At 46.0% G+C, this 18,708-nt stretch overlaps 1 pseudogene; it reads right to left on the reverse strand.

The window, feature by feature from the left end:
• Positions 1 to 18,708, reverse strand: part of LOC135536971 (ubiquitin carboxyl-terminal hydrolase 7-like) — a 104,958-nt pseudogene that overhangs the window by 54,056 nt on the left and 32,194 nt on the right.

Below are 18,708 nucleotides of genomic sequence, written 5' to 3' on the forward strand. Positions count from 1 at the left end.
CTGAATCTAGACAGAGAGTATGTGTAGATTATAAAGGACCAGAGACCTCCCAGGTCTGAATCTAGACAGAGAGTATGTGTAGATTATAAAGGACCAGAAACATCCCAGGTCTGAATCTAGACCCCCCCCCAGGTCTGAATCTAGACAGAGAGAATGTGTAGATTATATAGGACCAGAGACCCCCCAGGTCTGAATCTAGACCCCCAGGTCTGAATCAGACCCCCAGGTCTGAATCTAGACCCCCCAGGTCTGAATCTAGACCCCCCAGGTCTGAATCTAGACCCCCCAGGTCTGAATCTAGACCCCCCAGGCCTGAATCTAGACCCCCCAGGCCTGAATCTAGACCCCCCAGGCCTGAATCTAGACAGAGAGTATGTAGATTATAAAGGACCAGAGACCCCCCAGGTCTGAATCTAGACCCCCCCAGGTCTGAATCTAGACAGAGAGTATGTGTAGATTATACAGGACTAGAGACCCCCCAGGTCTGAATCTAGACCCCCCAGGTCTGAATCTAGACAGAGAGTATGTGTAGATTATACAGGACTAGAGACCCCACAGGTCTGAATCTAGACAGAGAGTATGTGTAGATTATACAGGGCCAGAGACCCCCCAGGTCTGAATCTAGACAGAGAGTATGTGTAGATTATAAAGGACCAAAGACCCCCCAGGTCTGAATCTAGACAGAGTATGTGTAGATTATACAGGAACAGAGTCATATGAAGCATCTTAACCATACATAAGGCCTCACCTGTAGTCATATAAAGCATCTTAACCATACATAAGGCCTTTATAAAGCCTGCATAAGGCCTCACCTGTAGTCATATAAAGCATCTTAACCATACATAAGGCCTTTATAAAGCCTGCATAAGGCCTCACCTGTAGCCATATAAAGCATCTTAACCAGGTAAGGCCTTTGAAGCCTGCATAAGGCCTCACCTGTAGCCATATAAAGCATCTTAACCATACATAAGGCCTTTATAAAGCCTGCATAAGGCCTCAATCTAGTCATATAAAGCATCTTAACCATACATAAGGCCTTTATAAAGCCAGCAGAGGCCTCACCTGTAGCCATATGAAGCATCTTAACCATACATAAGGCCTTTATAAAGCCTGCATAAGGCCTCACCTGTAGCCATATAAAGCATCTTAACCATACATAAGGCCTTTATAAAGCCTGCATAAGGCCTCACCTGTAGCCATGAAGCATCTTAACCATACATAAGGCCTTTATAAAGCCTGAATAAGGCCTCACCTGTAGCCATATGAAGCATCATAACCATACATAAGGCCTTTATAAAGCCTGAATAAGGCCTCACCTGTAGCCATATGAAGCATCTTAACCATACATAAGGCCTTTATAAAGCCTGCATAAGGCCTCACCTGTAGCCATATAAAGCATCTTAACCATACATAAGGCCTTTATAAAGCCTGAATAAGGCCTCACCTGTAGCCATATGAAGCATCATAACCATACATAAGGCCTTCATAAAGCCTGAATAAGGCCTCACCTGTAGGCCGTGTTCTCCTGCGTCGTATTTGTTGTCTCCGTCAAGCTGCTCCACAGCGACATAGTCCTTAAAGGACTCAAAGACTGGAGAGAGAGAGCAAACAGTTAGCCACACACACACACACACACACACACACACACACACACACACACACACACACCTTGAGGTTAGAGTGTCTGCCATGAGTTCTAAAGGTTGGGAGTTCCATCCCCGTGCGAGTCATACCAAAGACAGTGGAAATGTGATTTGAAGCACTCCGCATTAAGGACACAGGGAGTACAGGCCTTCTGCATGTGGAACTCAGATAAACCCTAGAACAGCCTGGCCTTCCAGCCTATCAGAACACGCTAGAGAACGTTGCCAGGTATCCCCTTTAGCATCAGCATCAGATGCATATCAACCTGCAAGGTGGCTAACATGCCTGATAAGGTGAATAAACGAGTGTAAATTATTAATTGCATTAAATAATAAATAAATAATATCTATTAATTTGTTTAGAGAGTCAAGGATCTGTTTTGTTTAATTCTAATTCCTAGCAGGCTAGTCTTCCTGTGTGTCCACTATTCATACCCCGCCCCCGATCTCCCCACCCCGGTCTCCCCAGAGCCCGGTCTCCCCACCCCGCCGGCCCGGTCTCCCGCCGGCCCGGGTCTCCCCACCCCGCCGGCCCGGTCTCCCCACCCCTCCGGCCCGGTCTCCCACCCCGCCGGCCCGGTCTCCCCACCCGGTCTCCCCACCCCGCCGGCCCGGTCTCCCCACCCCGCCGGCCCGGTCTCCCCACCCCTCCGGCCCGGTCTCCCACCCCGCCGGCCCGGTCCCCGCCGGCCCGGTTTGCACATCAGCGGCTAACCTAAACTGAGGTCACATGTTCCATTATCAGCTTCTATTGGCCAGTCAGCCACTGATGATATTTTATATATTTTAATGTTACGTTTATTATGTTACCAGGTTTTTTTGTGCTTATAGTAGCCAGAGCAATGCTGCCTCACTAGTGGTCATGAGCTGAATGAATGGACAGCAAGGAGATTGTCGGAAAAACACTATAATTGTGGAATTGCATGTAATTGGTTAAAAGGAAACTTGATCATTTGTCTACACCACCAAGATGGGGGCCTCTAAACGTCTCTAAGATCCAGGCGCGCCGACAGGACGACTGCACCCACCCGGTCCCTTTTCAAAGCAGAAACCCCCCTGTATAAGGATGGAGACTGGAGCGATATGACTCAAAGCAGAAACCCCCTCTGTATAAGGACGGAGACTGGAGCGATATGAGTCTCAGAAACCCCCCTGTATAAGGACGGAGAGTGGAGCGATATGACTCAAAGCAGAAACCCCCTGTATAAGGACAGAGACTGGAGTGATATGACTCAGCAGAGCCCCCTGTATAAGGACGGAGACTGGAGCGATATGACTCAAAGCAGACACCCCCCCTGTATAAGGACGGAGACTGGAGCGATATGACTCAAAGCAGAACCCCCCTGTATAAGGACGGAGACTGGAGCGATATGACTCAAAGCAGAAACCCCCCTGTATAAGGGCCCGGACTCCAGAAACCCCCTGTATAAGGACGGAGACTGGAGCGATATGACTCAAAGCAGAAACCCCCTGTATAAGGACGGAGACTGGAGCGATATGACTCAAAGCAGAACCCCCCCCCTGTATAAGGACGGAGACTGGAGCGATATGACTCAAAGCAGAGCCCCCCTGTATAAGGACGGAGACTGGAGCGATATGACTCACACCCAATAACCCCAGAGAAGGAAATGGGGATTGATCTCACTGTTTTTCTTTCCTTTGATACTGAGCTGGATGTCGTAGTAATCCTTATCCGCATCTGACCGGTAGTCAACGTGCTTACACTGGATATAGGACTAGAGAGAGAGAGAGAGAGACACAGTTACACTGGATATAGGACTAGAGAGAGACAACACCAGTACAGATATAGGACTGGAGAGAGACAACACACAGTTACACTGGATATAGGACTAGAGAGAGACAACACACAGTTACACTGGATATAGGACTAGAGAGAGACAACACACAGTTACACTGGATATAGGACTGGAGAGAGACAACCCAGTTACACTGGATATATGACTAGAGAGAGACAACACACAGTTACACTGGATATAGGACTAGAGAGAGACAACACACAGTTACACTGATATAGGACTAGACAGAGACCACACAGTTACACTGGATATAGGACTAGAGAGAGACAACACACAGTTACACTGGATATAGGACTGGAGAGAGAGAGACCACACAGTTACACTGATATAGGAAGAGAGACAACACACAGTTGCACTGGATATAGGACTAGAGAGAGACAACACACAGTTACACTGGATATAGGACTAGAGAGAGACAACACACAGTTACACTGGATATAGGACTAGAGAGAGAAAACACACAGTTACACTGGATATAGGACTAGAGAGAGACAACACACAGTTACACTGGATATAGGACTAGAGAGAGACAACACACAGTTACACTGGATATAGGACCAGAGACAACACCCAGTTACACTGGATATAGGACTGAGAGAGTCAAGAGAGAGAGAGAGAGACAGTTACACTGGATATAGGACAGAGAGAGAGAGAGACACAGTTACACTGGATATAGGACTAGAGAGAGAGAGAGAGAGACAGAGAGAGAGAGAGAGAGACAGAGAGAGAGAGACTCAGAGAGAGAGACAGTTACACTGGATATAGGACTAGGAGATGAGACACAGTTACACTGGATATAGGACTAGAGAGAGAGAGACAACACACAGTTACACTGGATATAGGACTAGAGAGAGAGAGAGACACAGTTACACTGGATATAGGACCTTGTAGATCAACAGAGAGATAGTTACACTGGATATAGGACTAGTAGAGAGAGACATGTTACACTGGATATAGGACTGGAGAGAGAACACCACAGGTCTGAGAGAGACCCCCAGTTACACTGGATATAGGACAGACAACGGGGAGAGAGGGAGACAGAATGTGAAGTACCACCATCTTTCCTCTGAACAGTCTGGGGAATCCCTCCACGCAGGTGCCTTTATTTTGTTCTCAACGTTGTCCAGGAGCTGGAACACAGAAACCCCCATTATGGAAGGAACTGAATGTGAGCGGAGCAGAGATGGAGCCCATTTGACTGGAGCGCAGAGCGATGAAGACTGAGCGCAGAGCGAGGTTAAAGACTGGAGCGCAGAGCAGGTTACAAGACTGGACCCCCAGAGCTGAATAAAGGGCGATAGAGCGAGGTTACAAAGACTGGAGCGCAGAGCTGAGATTAAAGACTGGAGCCCCTACAAAGACTGGAGCGCAGAGCGAGGTTACAAAGACTAGCGCAGAGCGAGTTACAAAGACTGAGGCAGAGCAGGTTCCAAAGACCCCCAGAGCGAGATTAAAGACTGAGCGCAGAGCGAGGTTCAAAGACTGAGCGCAGAGCGTAGATTAAGACTCCGCAGAGCGAGGTCTACAAAGACTGAACAGAGCGAGGTACAAAGACTGGAGCGCAGAGCGAGGTTACAGCACCTGAGGTTACAAAGACTGGACTGGAGGTTACAAAGACTGGGCGCAGAGCATACAAAGACTGGAAGACTTTACAAAGGCTGACAGAGAGGACAAAGGCTGGAGCCAGAGCGAGGTTACAAAGGCTGGAGCGCAGAGCGAGGTTACAAAGACTGGAGCGCAGAGCGAGGCTACAAAGACTGGAGCGCAGAGCGAGGTTCAAACCTGGAGTGCAGAGCGAGGTTAAAGACTGGATCAGAGCGAGGTTACAAAGGCTGGAGCGCAGAGCGAGGTTACAAAGACTGGAGCGCAGAGCGAGGTTATAAAGACTGGAGCGCAGAGCGAGATTCAACACCTTCCAAAGCGAGGTTACAAAGGCCAGCGCAGAGCGAGGTTACAAAGGCTTGAGCGCAGAGCGAGGTCAAGACTGGAGCGCAGGGCGAGGTTAAAGACTGGAGCGCAGAGCGAGGTTAAAGACTGGAGCGCAGAGAGAGGTTAAATCCCTCAGACCCAGGCTGAGCCAGAGCGAGGTTAAAGACTGAGCGCAGAGCGAGGTTAAAGACAGGAGCGCAGAGCGAGATTAAAGACTGAGCGTAGAGCGAGGTTACAGGACTGGAGCGCAGGCTGAGTTAAAGACTGAGCGCAGAGCGAGATTAAAGACTGGAAGAGCGAGATTAAGACTGGAGCGCAGAGCAGGTTAAAGACTGGAGCACAGAGCGAGGTTACAAACCTGGAGCGCAGAGCGAGGTTACAAAGACTGAGCGCAGAGTCGAGGTTATCAAAGACTGGAGCGCAGAGCGAGGTTACAAAGACAGCGCAGAGCTGATTAAATATAGAGCGACTACAAAGACTGGAGCGCAGAGCGAGGTTACAAAGACTGGAGCGCAGAGCGAGGTTACAAAGACTGGACGCAGAGCGAGGTTACAAAGACTGGAGCGCAGAGCGAGGTTACAAAGACAGCGCAGAGCGAGATTAAAGACTGGAGCGCAGAGCGAGGTTACAAAGACTGGAGCGCAGAGCGAGGTTACAAAGACTGGAGCGCAGAGCGAGGTTACAAAGACTGGAGCGCAGAGCGAGGTTACAAAGACTGGAGCGCAGAGCGAGGTTACAAAGGCTGGAGCGAGGTTACAAAGGCTGGAGCGAGGTTACAAAGGCTAGCAGAGCGAGGTTACAAAGACTGGAGCGCAGAGCGAGGTTACAAAGGCTGGAGCGCAGAGCGACTACAAAGACTGGAGCGCAGAGCGAGGTTACAAAGACTGGACAGAGCGAGGTTACAAAGACTGGAGCGCAGAGCGATACAAAGACTGGAGCGCAGAGGTTACAAAGACTGGAGCGCAGAGCGAGGTCAACACAGGCAGGTTACAAAGACAGGAGCACAGAGCGAGGTTACAAAGACTGGAGCGCAGAGCGAGGTTACAAAGGCTGGAGCGCAGAGCAGGTTACAAAGGCTGGACAGACAAAGGCTGGAGCGCAGATCCCAAAGGACTGGAGCGCAGAGCGAGGTTACAAAGGCTGGATTGCAGAGCGAGGTTACAAAGGCTGGAGCGCAGAGCGAGGTTACAAAGGCTGGAGCGCAGAGCGAGGTTACAAAGACTTGGAGCGCAGACGAGGTTAAAGACTGGAGCGCAGAGCGAGGTTACAAAGACTGGAGTGCAGAGCGAGGTTACAAAGACTGGAGTGCAGAGCGAGGTTAAAGACTGGAGCGCAGAGCAAGATTAAAGACTGGAGCGCAGAGCGAGGTTACAAAGGCTGGAGCGCAGAGCGAGGTTACAAAGACTGGAGCGCAGAGCGAGGTTACAAAGGCTGGAGCGCAGAGCGAGATTAAAGACTGGGCCCAGAGCGAGTCTATAAAGACTGGAGCGCAGAGCAGTTACAAACTGGAGCGCAGAGCGAGATTAAAGACTGGAGCGCAGAGCGAGATTACAAAGACTGGAGCGCAGAGCGAGGTTACAAAGACTGGAGCGCAGAGCGAGGTTACAAAGGCTGGAGCGCAGAGCGAGGTTACAAAGACTGGAGCGCAGAGCGAGGTTAAAGACTGGAGCGCAGAGCAAGATTAAAGACTGGAGCGCAGAGCGAGGTTACAAAGACTGAGCTCCAGAGCAGATTAAAGACTGGAGCGCAGAGCGAGATTAAAGACTGGATGCAGAGCGAGGTTACAAAGACTGGAGCGCAGAGCGAGGTTACAGGCTGGAGCGCAGAGCGAGGTTACAAAGGCTGGAGCGCAGAGCGAGGTTACAAAGACTGGAGCGCAGAGCGAGGTTACAAAGGCTGGAGCGCAGAGCGAGGTTACAAAGACTGGAGCGCAGAGCGAGGTTACAAAGACTGGAGCTCAGAGCGAGGTTACAAAGGCTGGAGCGCAGAGCGAGGTTAAAGACTGGAGCGCAGAGCAAGATTAAAGACTGGAGCGCAGAGCCAGGTTCTGAAGCTGGACGCAGGCGAGATTAAAGACTTAGAGGAGATTAAAGACTGGAGCGCAGAGCGAGGTTACAAAGACTGGAGCGCAGAGCGAGATTAAAGACTGGAGCGCAGAGCGAGATTAAAGACTGGAGCGCAGAGCGAGATTAAAGACTGGAGCGCAGAGCGAGGTTACAAAGGCTGGAGCGCAGAGCGAGGTTACAAAGGCTGGAGCGCAGAGCGAGATTAAAGACTGGAGCGCAAAGCGAGGTTACAAAGACTGGAGCGCAAGAAGGTTACAAAGGCTGAGCGCAGAGCGAGGTTACAAAGGCTGGAGCTCAGAGCGAGGTTAAAGACTGGAGCGCAGAGCGAGATTACAAAGACTGGAGCGCAGAGCGAGGTTCAAAGACTGGAGCGCAGAGCGAGGTTAAAGAGCAGAGCAGGTTACAAAGACTGGAGCGCAGAGCGAGGTTACAAAGACTGGAGCGCAGAGCGAGGTTACAAAGACTGGAGACGCAGAGCGAGGTTAAAGACTGGAGCGGAGCGAGGTTACAAAGACAGGAGCACAGAGCGATGGTTACAAAGACTGGAGCGCAGAGCGAGGTTACAAAGACTGGAGCGCAGAGCGAGGTTACAAAGCTGGAGCGCAGAGCGAGGTTACAAAGGCTGGAGCGCAGAGCGAGGTTACAAAGGCTGGAGCGCAGAGCGAGGTTACAAAGGCTGGAGCGCAGAGCGAGGTTACAAAGGCTGGAGCGCAGAGCGAGGTTACAAAGACTGGAGCGCAGAGCGAGGTTACAAAGACTGGAGCGCAGAGCGAGGTTAAAGACTGGAGCGCAGAGCGAGGTTACAAAGACTGGAGTGCAGAGCGAGGTTACAAAGACTGGAGTGCAGAGCGAGGTTAAAGACTGGAGCGCAGAGCAAGATTAAAGACTGGAGCGCAGAGCGAGGTTACAAAGGCTGGAGCGCAGAGCGAGGTTACAAAGACTGGAGCGCAGAGCGAGGTTACAAAGGCTGGAGCGCAGAGCGAGATTAAAGACTGGAGCGCAGAGCGAGGTTATAAAGACTGGAGCGCAGAGCGAGGTTACAAAGGCTGGAGCGCAGAGCGAGATTACAAAGACTGGAGCGCAGAGCGAGATTACAAAGACTGGAGCGCAGAGCGAGGTTACAAAGACTGGAGCGCAGAGCGAGGTTACAAAGGCTGGAGCGCAGAGCGAGGTTACATTGGACTGGAGCGCAGAGCGAGGTTAAAGACTGGAGCGCAGAGTTCACTTAAAGACTGGAGCGCAGAGCGAGTTACAAAGACTGGAGCGCAGAGCGAGATTAAAGACTGGAGCGCAGAGCGAGATTAAAGACAGCAGACAGGACAAAGACTGGAGCGCAGAGCGAGGTTACAAAGGCTGGAGCGCAGATAAGGTTACAAAGGCTGGATATAGAGCGAGGTTACAAAGACTGAGCGCAGAGCCCTGTTACAAAGGCTGGACGCAGAGCGAGGTTACAAAGACTGGAGCGCAGAGCGAGGTTACAAAGACTGGAGAGAGCGAGGTTACAAAGGCTGGAGCGCAGAGCGAGTTAAAGACTGGATAGAGAGGTTACAAAGACTGGAGCGCAGAGCGAGGTTACAAAGACTGAGCGCAGAGCGAGGTTAAAGACTGGAGCATAGAGCAAGATTAAAGACTGGAGCGCAGACTGAGGTTACAAAGGCTGGAGCGCAGAGCGAGATTAAAGACTGGAGCGCAGAGCGAGATTAAAGACTGGAGATATAGCGAGGTTACAAAGACTGGAGCGCAGAGCGAGATTAAAGACTGGAGCGCAGAGAGATTAAAGACTGGAGCGCAGAGCGACACAAAGACTTACAGACGGATTAAAGACTAGAGAGCGCAGAGCGATGTTACAAGGCAGCGCAGCGAGTTACAAAGGCTGGAGCGCAGAGCGGATTAAAGACTGAGCGCAAAGCGAGGTTACAAAGACTGGAGCGCAGAGGAGGTTAGAAAGGCTGGAGAGCGAGTTACACTGGAGCTCAGAGCGACTAAAGACTGGAGCGCAGAGCGAGATTACAAAGACTGGAGCGCAGAGCGAGGTTAAAAGACTGGAGCGCAGAGCGAGGTTAAAGACTGGAGCGCAGAGCGAGGTTACAAAGACTGAGCGCAGAGCGAGGTTACAAAGACTGGAGTGCAGAGCGAGTTAAAGACTGGAGATGCAGAGCAAGATTAAAGACTGAGCGCAGAGCGAGGTTACAAAGACTGGAGCGCAGAGCGAGGTTACAAAGACTGGAGCGCAGAGCGAGGTTACAAAGAAACCCGCAGAGCGAGGTTACAAGAGACTGGAGCGCAGAGCGAGTACAAAGACTGGAGCGCAGAGCGAGGTTAAAGACTGAGCGCAGATGAGATTACAAAGACTGGAGCGCAGAGCGAGGTTACAAAGACTGAGCGCAGATGAGGGAGACTGGTCAGAGCGAGGTTACAAAACTGGAGCGCAGAGCGAGGTTACAAAGACTGGAGTGCAGAGCGAGGTTAAAGACTGGAGCGCAGAGCAAGATTAAAGACTGGAGCGCAGAGCGAGGTTACAAAGACTGGAGCGCAGAGCGAGATTAAAGACTGGAGCGCAGAGCGAGATTAAAGACTGGAGCGCAGAGCGAGATTAAAGACTGGAGCGCAGAGCGAGGTTACAAAGGCTGGAGCGCAGAGCGAGGTTACAAAGGCTGGAGCGCAGAGCGAGATTAAAGACTGAGCGCAGCGAGGTTACAAAGGCTGGAGCGCAGAGCGAGGTTAGAGGCTGCGCAGAGCGAGGTTACAAAGGCTGGAGCTCAGAGCGAGGTTAAAGACTGGAGCGCAGAGCGAGGTTAAAGACTGGAGCGCAGAGCGAGGTTACAAAGACTGAGCGCAGAGCGAGGTTAAAGACTGGAGCGCAGAGCGAGGTTAAAGACTGGAGCGCAGAGCGAGGTTAAAGACTGGAGCGCAGAGCGAGGTTAAAGACTGGAGGGCAGAGCGAGGTTACAAAGACTGGAGCGCAGAGCGAGGTTAAAGACTGGAGCGCAGAGCGAGGTTACAAAGGCTGGAGCGCAGAGCAAGGTTACAAGGCTGGAGCGCAGAGCGAGGTTACAAAGACTGGAGCGCAGAGCGAGGTTACAAAGGCTGGAGCGCAGAGCGAGGTTAAAGACTGGAGCGCAGAGCGAGGTTAAAGGCTGGAGCGCAGAGCGAGTGACTGGAGCGCAGAGCTAGGTTAAAGACTGGAGCGCAGAGCGAGGTTAAAGACTGGAGCGCAGAGCGAGGTTAAAGACTGGAGCGCAGAGCGAGGTTACAAAGACTGGAGCGCAGAGCGAGGTTAAAGACTGGAGCGCAGAGCGAGGTTACAAAGGCTGGAGCGTCGGCCTTCTCGCCCGCTCCAAATTGGCTCCAGTTACGTTCACTTTGCTAGCTCAGGACGTACCCGGCCCAGCATGCACCTGTAGTCTACTACTGTACTGCTGTGACCCCTTGCTTTAGCTGTCATGTAGTTCACTAAATATTATCATAAAGAAACTGATGAAACACACAGGTGATAAATCAAGGTGACTTATAAAGATGAGGACCAAGAGCAAGAGAGGGGGTGTCCACTACTAAAGAGAGGGAGCGTGGTGATGTAGTGTCCACTACTAAAGAGAGGGAGCGTGGTGATGTAGTGTCCACAACTAAAGAAGAGAGGGAGTGTCCACTACTAAAGAGGGAGTGTGGTGATGTAGTGTCCACAACTAAAGAAGAGAGGGAGTGTGGTGATGTAGTGTCCACTACTAAAGAAGAGAGGGAGCGTGGTGATGTAGTGTCCACTACTAAAGAAGAGAGGAGTGTGGTGATGTCGTGTCCACAACTAAAGAAGAGAGGGAGCGTGGTGATGTAGTGTCCACTACTAAAGAAGAGGGAGTGTGGTGATGTAGTGTCCACAACTAAAGAAGAGAGGTGGTGTGGTGATGTCGTGTCCACTACTAAAGAGAGGGAGTGTGGTGATGTAGTGTCCACAACTAAAGAAGAGAGGGAGTGTGGTGATGTAGTGTCCACAACTAAAGAAGAGAGGGAGCGTGGTGATGTAGTGTCCACTACTAAAGAAGAGAGGAGTGTGGTGATGTAGTGTCCACAACTAAAGAAGAGAGGAGCGTGGTGATGTAGTGTCCACTACTAAAGAAGAGAGGGAGTGTGGTGATGTAGTGTCCACAACTAAAGAAGAGGGAGTGTGGTGATGTAGTGTCCACTACTAAAGAGAGAGGAGAGTGGTGATGTAGTAGTGTCCACAACTAAAGAAGAGGAGTGTGGTGATGTAGTGTCCACTACTAAAGAAGAGAGGAGTGTGGTGATGTAGTGTCCACAACTAAAGAAGAGAGGTAGTGTGGTGATGTAGTGTCCACTACTAAAGAGAGGGAGTGTGGTGATGTAGTGTCCACAACTAAAGAAGAGAGGAGTGTGGTGATGTAGTGTCCACAACTAAAAGAGGGGAGCGTGGTGATGTCGTGTCCACAACTAAAGAAGAGAGGGAGTGTGGTGAGGTAGTGTCCACTACTAAAGAAGAGAGGGAGTGTGGTGATGTAGTGTCCACAACTAAAGAAGAGAGGGAGCGTGGTGATGTAGTGTCCACTACTAAAGAGAGAGGAGAGTGGTGATGTAGTATCCACAACTAAAGAAGAGAGGAGCGTGGTGATGTAGTGTCCACAACTAAAGAAAGAGGAGTGTGGTGAGGTAGTGTCCACTACTAAAGAAGAGAGGAGTGTGGTGATGTAGTGTCCACAACTAAAGAAGAGAGGAGTGTGGTGATGTAGTGTCCACTACTAAAGAAGAGAGGGAGTGTGGTGATGTAGTGTCCACAACTAAAGAAGAGAGGAGTGTGGTGATGTAGTGTCCACTACTAAAGAAGAGAGGGAATGTGGTGATGTAGTGTCCACAACTAAAGAAGAGAGGGAGTGTGGTGGTGATGTAGTGTCCACTACTAAAGAAGAGAGGGAGTGTGGTGGATGTAGTGTCCACTACTAAAGAAGAGAGGAGTGTGGTGATGATGTAGTGTCCACTACTAAAGAAGAGAGGAGCGTGGTGATGTAGTGTCCACAACTAAAGAAGAGAGGGAGCGTGGTGATGTAGTGTCCACAACTAAAGAAGAGAGGGAGCATGGTGATGTAGTGTCCACAACTAAAGAAGAGAGGGAGCGTGGTGATGTAGTGTCCACAACTAAAGAAGAGAGGGAGCGTGGTGATGTAGTGTCCACTACTAAAGAAGAGAGGAGTGTGGTGATGTAGTGTCCACTACTAAAGAAGAGAGGGAGTGTGGTGGTGATGTAGTGTCCACTACTAAAGAAGAGAGGGAGCGTGGTAATGTAGTGTCCACAACTAAAGAAGAGAGGGAGCGTGGTAATGTAGTGTCCACAACTAAAGAAGAGAGGGAGCGTGGTGATGTAGTGTCCACAACTAAAGAAGAGAGGGAGTGTGGTGATGTAGTGTCCACAACTAAAGAAGAGAGGGAGTGTGGTGATGTAGTGTCCACAACTAAAGAAGAGAGGAGTGTGGTGATGTAGTGTCCACAACTAAAGAAGAGAGGGAGTGTGGTGATGTAGTGTCCACAACTAAAGAGAGGGAGTGTGGTGATGTAGTGTCCACAACTAAAGAAGAGAGGGAGCGTGGTGATGTAGTGTCCACTACTAAAGAAGAGAGGGAGTGTGGTGATGTAGTGTCCACTACTAAAGAAGAGAGGGAGTGTGGTGGTGATGTAGTGTCCACTACTAAAGAAGAGAGGGAGTGTGGTGGTGATGTAGTGTCCACTACTAAAGAAGAGAGGGAGCGTGGTAATGTAGTGTCCACAACTAAAGAAGAGAGGGAGCGTGGTAATGTAGTGTCCACTACTAAAGAAGAGAGGGAGCGTGGTAATGTAGTGTCCACAACTAAAGAAAAGAGGGAGTGTGGTGGTGATGTAGTGTCCACAACTAAAGAAGAGAGGTAGTGTGGTGATGTAGTGTCCACTACTAAAGAAGAGAGGGAGTGTGGTGAGGTAGTGTCCACTACTAAAGAAGAGAGTGAGTGTGGTGAGGTAGTGTCCACAACTAAAGAAGAGAGGTAGTGTGGTGATGTAGTGTCCACTACTAAAGAAGAGAGGGAGTGTGGTGAGGTAGTGTCCACAACTAAAGAAGAGAGGTAGTGTGGTGATGTAGTGTCCACTACTAAAGAAGAGAGGGAGGTGGTGATGTAGTGTCCACTACTAAAGAAGAGAGGTAGTGTGGTGATGTAGTGTCCACAACTAAAGAAGAAGGAGTGTGGTGATGTAGTGTCCACTACTAAAGAGAGTAGTGTGGTGATGTAGTGTCCACTACTAAAGAAGAGAGGTAGTGTGGTGATGTAGTGTCCACTACTAAAGAAGAGAGGGAGTGTGGTGATGTAGTGTCCACAACTAAAGAAGAGAGGGAGTGTGGTGAGGTAGTGTCCACAACTAAAGAAGAGAGGGAGTGTGGTGATGTAGTGTCCACTACTAAAGAGAGGGAGTGTGGTGATGTAGTGTCCACTACTAAAGAGAGGGAGTGTGGTGATGTAGTGTCCACAACTAAAGAAGAGAGGGAGTGTGGTGATGTAGTGTCCACAACTACTAAAGAGAGGGAGTGTGGTGATGTAGTGTCCACTACTAAAAAGAGTGGGAGTGTGGTGATGTAGTGTCCACAACTAAAGAAGAGAGGAGTGTGGTGATGTAGTGTCCACAACTAAAGAAGAGAGGGAGCGTGGTGATGTAGTGTCCACTACTAAAGAGAGGGAGTGTGGTGATGTAGTGTCCACTACTAAAGAGAGGGAGTGTGGTGATGTAGTGTCCACTACTAAAGAGAGGGAGTGTGGTGATGTAGTGTCCACTACTAAAGAGAGGGAGTGTGGTGATGTAGTGTCCACTACTAAATAATCATTATGGAATCTGAAAAGACACCTATCCTGAAAGCATGATGGTGTACTGAGATAACTGTAATTATAGCATTTAACAATTTATAAACATAAACTCCAACCTCTTAAATGTTTTCATTTTTGTTATATTATATGTACAATCGGACATAATTGATTTGGGCCCAATAGACCTGGCATATTCCCATGTTCAAGGAGCTTTCTGTTTTGATTGTGTTGTTTTACCTAAAAGCCTTTGGGCCTTCCTATAGAAAATAAACTCTGCATCTCTGCCCAGCCTGGATAGAGGGGCCTAAAGGGTGTTTATCATCCCGTGGCTCTGGAGAGGAGAGGATGTTACCACCACTGTCCTGCTCTCCAGACACAGTCACATGAGCCTGTAGACCGACTGGCCTAACTCCTGGTTCTAACTCCTGGTTCTAACTCCTGGTTCTAACTCCTGGTTCTAACTCCTGGTTCTAACTCCTGGTTCTAACTCCTGGTTCTAACTCCTGGTTCTAACTCCTGGTTCTAAAAATGAATTCTAAAAGCACTAATAAGTCCTTTTAAATTTAATTTGTATTTAATTCTAAGTAAGTCACAGACTATATGCGTCATTTATAGACCATAATGATTAAATACAACTAAATGCTGTTTAAATGCTGAGTGCTTGATGTCCATACCAGTCACTCCCAAATGTTTCACAATGTATTTCTTTGTAGACTGAAGCCTTGAAATAATTGAAATAATATAGCCTAAATAATTCATTGTTGGTCTCCCTGTCTGGGTCTTAACCTATTGAGAGTGTTTATATAGTGTTTAATATGACATGTAGCCTATTGAGAGTGTTTATATACATTTACATTACATTTAAGTCATTTAGCAGACGCTCTTATCCAGAGCGACTTACAAATTGGTGAATTCACCTTCTGACATCCAGTGGAAGAGGGAGTGTAGCCTTTACAATAGTGCATCTAAATCATTAAGGGGGGGAGAGTGTTTGAATATGACATGTAGCCTATTGAGTGTTTAACATGACATGTAGCCTATTGAGAGTGTTTATATAGTGTTTAACATGACATGTAGTCTATTGAGAGTGTTTATATAGTGTTGAATATGACATGTAGCCTATTGAGAGTGTTTATATAGTGTTGAATATGACATGTAGCCTATTGAGAGTGTTTATATAGTGTTTAACATGACATGTAGTCTATTGAGAGTGTTTATATAGTGTTGAATATGACATGTAGTCTATTGAGAGTGTTTATATAGTGTTTAACATGACATGTAGCCTATTGAGAGTGTTTATATAGTGTTGAATATGACATGTAGCCTATTGAGAGTGTTTATATGATATGAGAGTGTTTATATAGTGTTGAATATGACATGTAGCCTATTGAGAGTGTTTATATAGTGTTTAACATGACATGTAGTCTATTGAGAGTGTTTATATAGTGTTGAATATGACATGTAGTCTATTGAGAGTGTTTATATAGTGTTGAATATGACATGTAGCCTATTGAGAGTGTTTATATAGTGTTGAATATGACATGTAGTCTATTGAGAGTGTTTATATAGTGTTGAATATGACATGTAGTCTATTGAGAGTGTTTAACATGACATGTAGCCTATTGAGAGTGTTTATATAGTGTTGAATATGACATGTAGCCTATTGAGAGTGTTTATATAGTGTTGAATATGACATGTAGTCTATTGAGAGTGTTTATATAGTGTTGAATATGACATGTAGTCTATTGAGAGTGTTTATATAGTGTTGAATATGACATGTAGTCTATTGAGAGTGTTTATATAGTGTTGAATATGACATGTAGTCTATTGAGAGTGTTTATATGCTGTTTAACATGACATGTAGTCTATTGAGAGTGTTTATATAGTGTTTAATATGACATGTAGCCTATTGAGTGTTTATATAGTGTTGAATATGACATGTAGTCTATTGAGAGTGTTTATATAGTGTTGAATATGACATGTAGTCTATTGAGAGTGTTTATATAGTGTTGAATATGACATGTAGTCTATTGAGAGTGTTTAACATGACATGTAGCCTATTGAGAGTGTTTATATAGTGTTGAATATGACATGTAGCCTATTGAGAGTGCATATAGTGTTGAATATGACATGTAGTCTATTGAGAGTGTTTATATAGTGTTGAATATGACATGTAGTCTATTGAGAGTGTTTAACATGACATGTAGCCTATTGAGAGTGTTTATATAGTGTTGAATATGACATGTAGTCTATTGAGAGTGTTTATATAGTGTTTAACATGACATGTAGTCTATTGAGAGTGTTTATATGCTGTTTAACATGACATGTAGTCTATTGAGAGTGTTTATATAGTGTTTAACATGACATGTAGTCTATTGAGAGTGTTTATATAGTGTTGAATATGACATGTAGTCTATTGAGAGTGTTTATATAGTGTTTAACATGACATGTAGTCTATTGAGAGTGTTTATATAGTGTTTAATATGACATGTAGCCTATTGAGAGTGTTTATATAGTGTTGAATATGACATGTAGTCTATTGAGAGTGTTGAATATGACATGTAGTCTATTGAGAGTGTTTATATAGTGTTGAATATGACATGTAGTCTATTGAGAGTGTTTATATAGTGTTGAATATGACATGTAGTCTATTGAGAGTGTTGAATATGACATGTAGTCTATTGAGAGTGTTTATATAGTGTTGAATATGACATGTAGTCTAGTGTTGAATATGACATGTAGTCTATTGAGAGTGTTTATATAGTGTTGAATATGACATGTAGCCTATTGAGAGTGTTTATATAGTGTTGAATATGACATGTAGTCTATTGAGAGTGTTGAATATGACATGTAGTCTATTGAGAGTGTTTATATAGTGTTGAATATGACATGTAGTCTATTGAGAGTGTTGAATATGACATGTAGTCTATTGAGAGTGTTTATATAGTGTTTAATATGACATGTAGCCTATTGAGAGTGTTTATATAGTGTTTAACATGACATGTAGTCTATTGAGAGTGTTTATATGCTGTTTAATATGACATGTAGCCTATTGAGAGTGTTTATATGCTGTTTAATATGACATGTAGTCTATTGAGAGTGTTTATATGCTGTTTAACATGACATGTAGCCTATTGAGAGTGTTTATATAGTGTTGAATATGACATGTAGCCTATAGAGAGCGTTTATATAGTGTTGAATATGACATGTAGCCTATTGAGAGTGTTTATATAGTGTTGAATATGACATGTAGTCTATTGAGAGTGTTTATATAGTGTTGAATATGACATGTAGCCTATTGAGAGTGTTTATATAGTGTTGAATATGACATGTAGTCTATTGAGAGTGTTTATATAGTGTTGAATATGACATGTAGCCTATTGAGAGTGTTTATATAGTGTTGAATATGACATGTAGCCTATTGAGAGTGTTTATATAGTGTTGAATATGACATGTAGCTCTATTGAGAGTGTTTATATAGTGTTGAATATGACATGTAGTCTATTGAGAGTGTTTATATAGTGTTGAATATGACATGTAGCCTATTGAGAGTGTTTATATAGTGTTGAATATGACATGTAGTCTATTGAGAGTGTTTATATAGTGTTGAATATGACATGTAGTCTATTGAGAGTGTTTATATAGTGTTGAATATGACATGTAGCCTATTGAGAGTGTTTATATGCTGTTTAATATGACATGTAGCCTATTGAGAGTGTTTATATAGTGTTGAATATGACATGTAGCCTATAGAGAGCGTTTATATAGTGTTGAATATGACATGTAGCCTATTGAGAGTGTTTATATAGTGTTGAATATGACATGTAGTCTATTGAGAGTGTTTATATAGTGTTGAATATGACATGTAGCCTATTGAGAGTGTTTATATAGTGTTGAATATGACATGTAGTCTATTGAGAGTGTTTATATAGTGTTGAATATGACATGTAGCCTATTGAGAGTGTTTATATAGTGTTGAATATGACATGTAGCCTATTGAGAGTGTTTATATAGTGTTGAATATGACATGTACTCTATTGAGAGTGTTTATATAGTGTTGAATATGACATGTAGTCTATTGAGAGTGTTTATATAGTGTTGAATATGACATGTAGCCTATTGAGAGTGTTTATATAGTGTTGAATATGACATGTAGTCTATTGAGAGTGTTTATATAGTGTTGAATATGACATGTAGTCTATTGAGAGTGTTTATATAGTGTTGAATATGACATGTAGCCTATTGAGAGTGTTTATATGCTGTTTAATATGACATGTAGCCTATTGAGAGTGTTTATATAGTGTTGAATATGACATGTAGCCTATTGAGAGTGTTTATATAGTGTTGAATATGACATGTAGTCTATTGAGAGTGTTTATATAGTGTTTAACATGACATGTAGCCTATTGAGAGTGTTTATATA

This window comes from Oncorhynchus masou, unplaced genomic scaffold (genome assembly GCF_036934945.1).
Source record: "Oncorhynchus masou masou isolate Uvic2021 unplaced genomic scaffold, UVic_Omas_1.1 unplaced_scaffold_690, whole genome shotgun sequence".
In the NCBI taxonomy this organism is placed as follows: domain Eukaryota; kingdom Metazoa; phylum Chordata; class Actinopteri; order Salmoniformes; family Salmonidae; genus Oncorhynchus; species Oncorhynchus masou.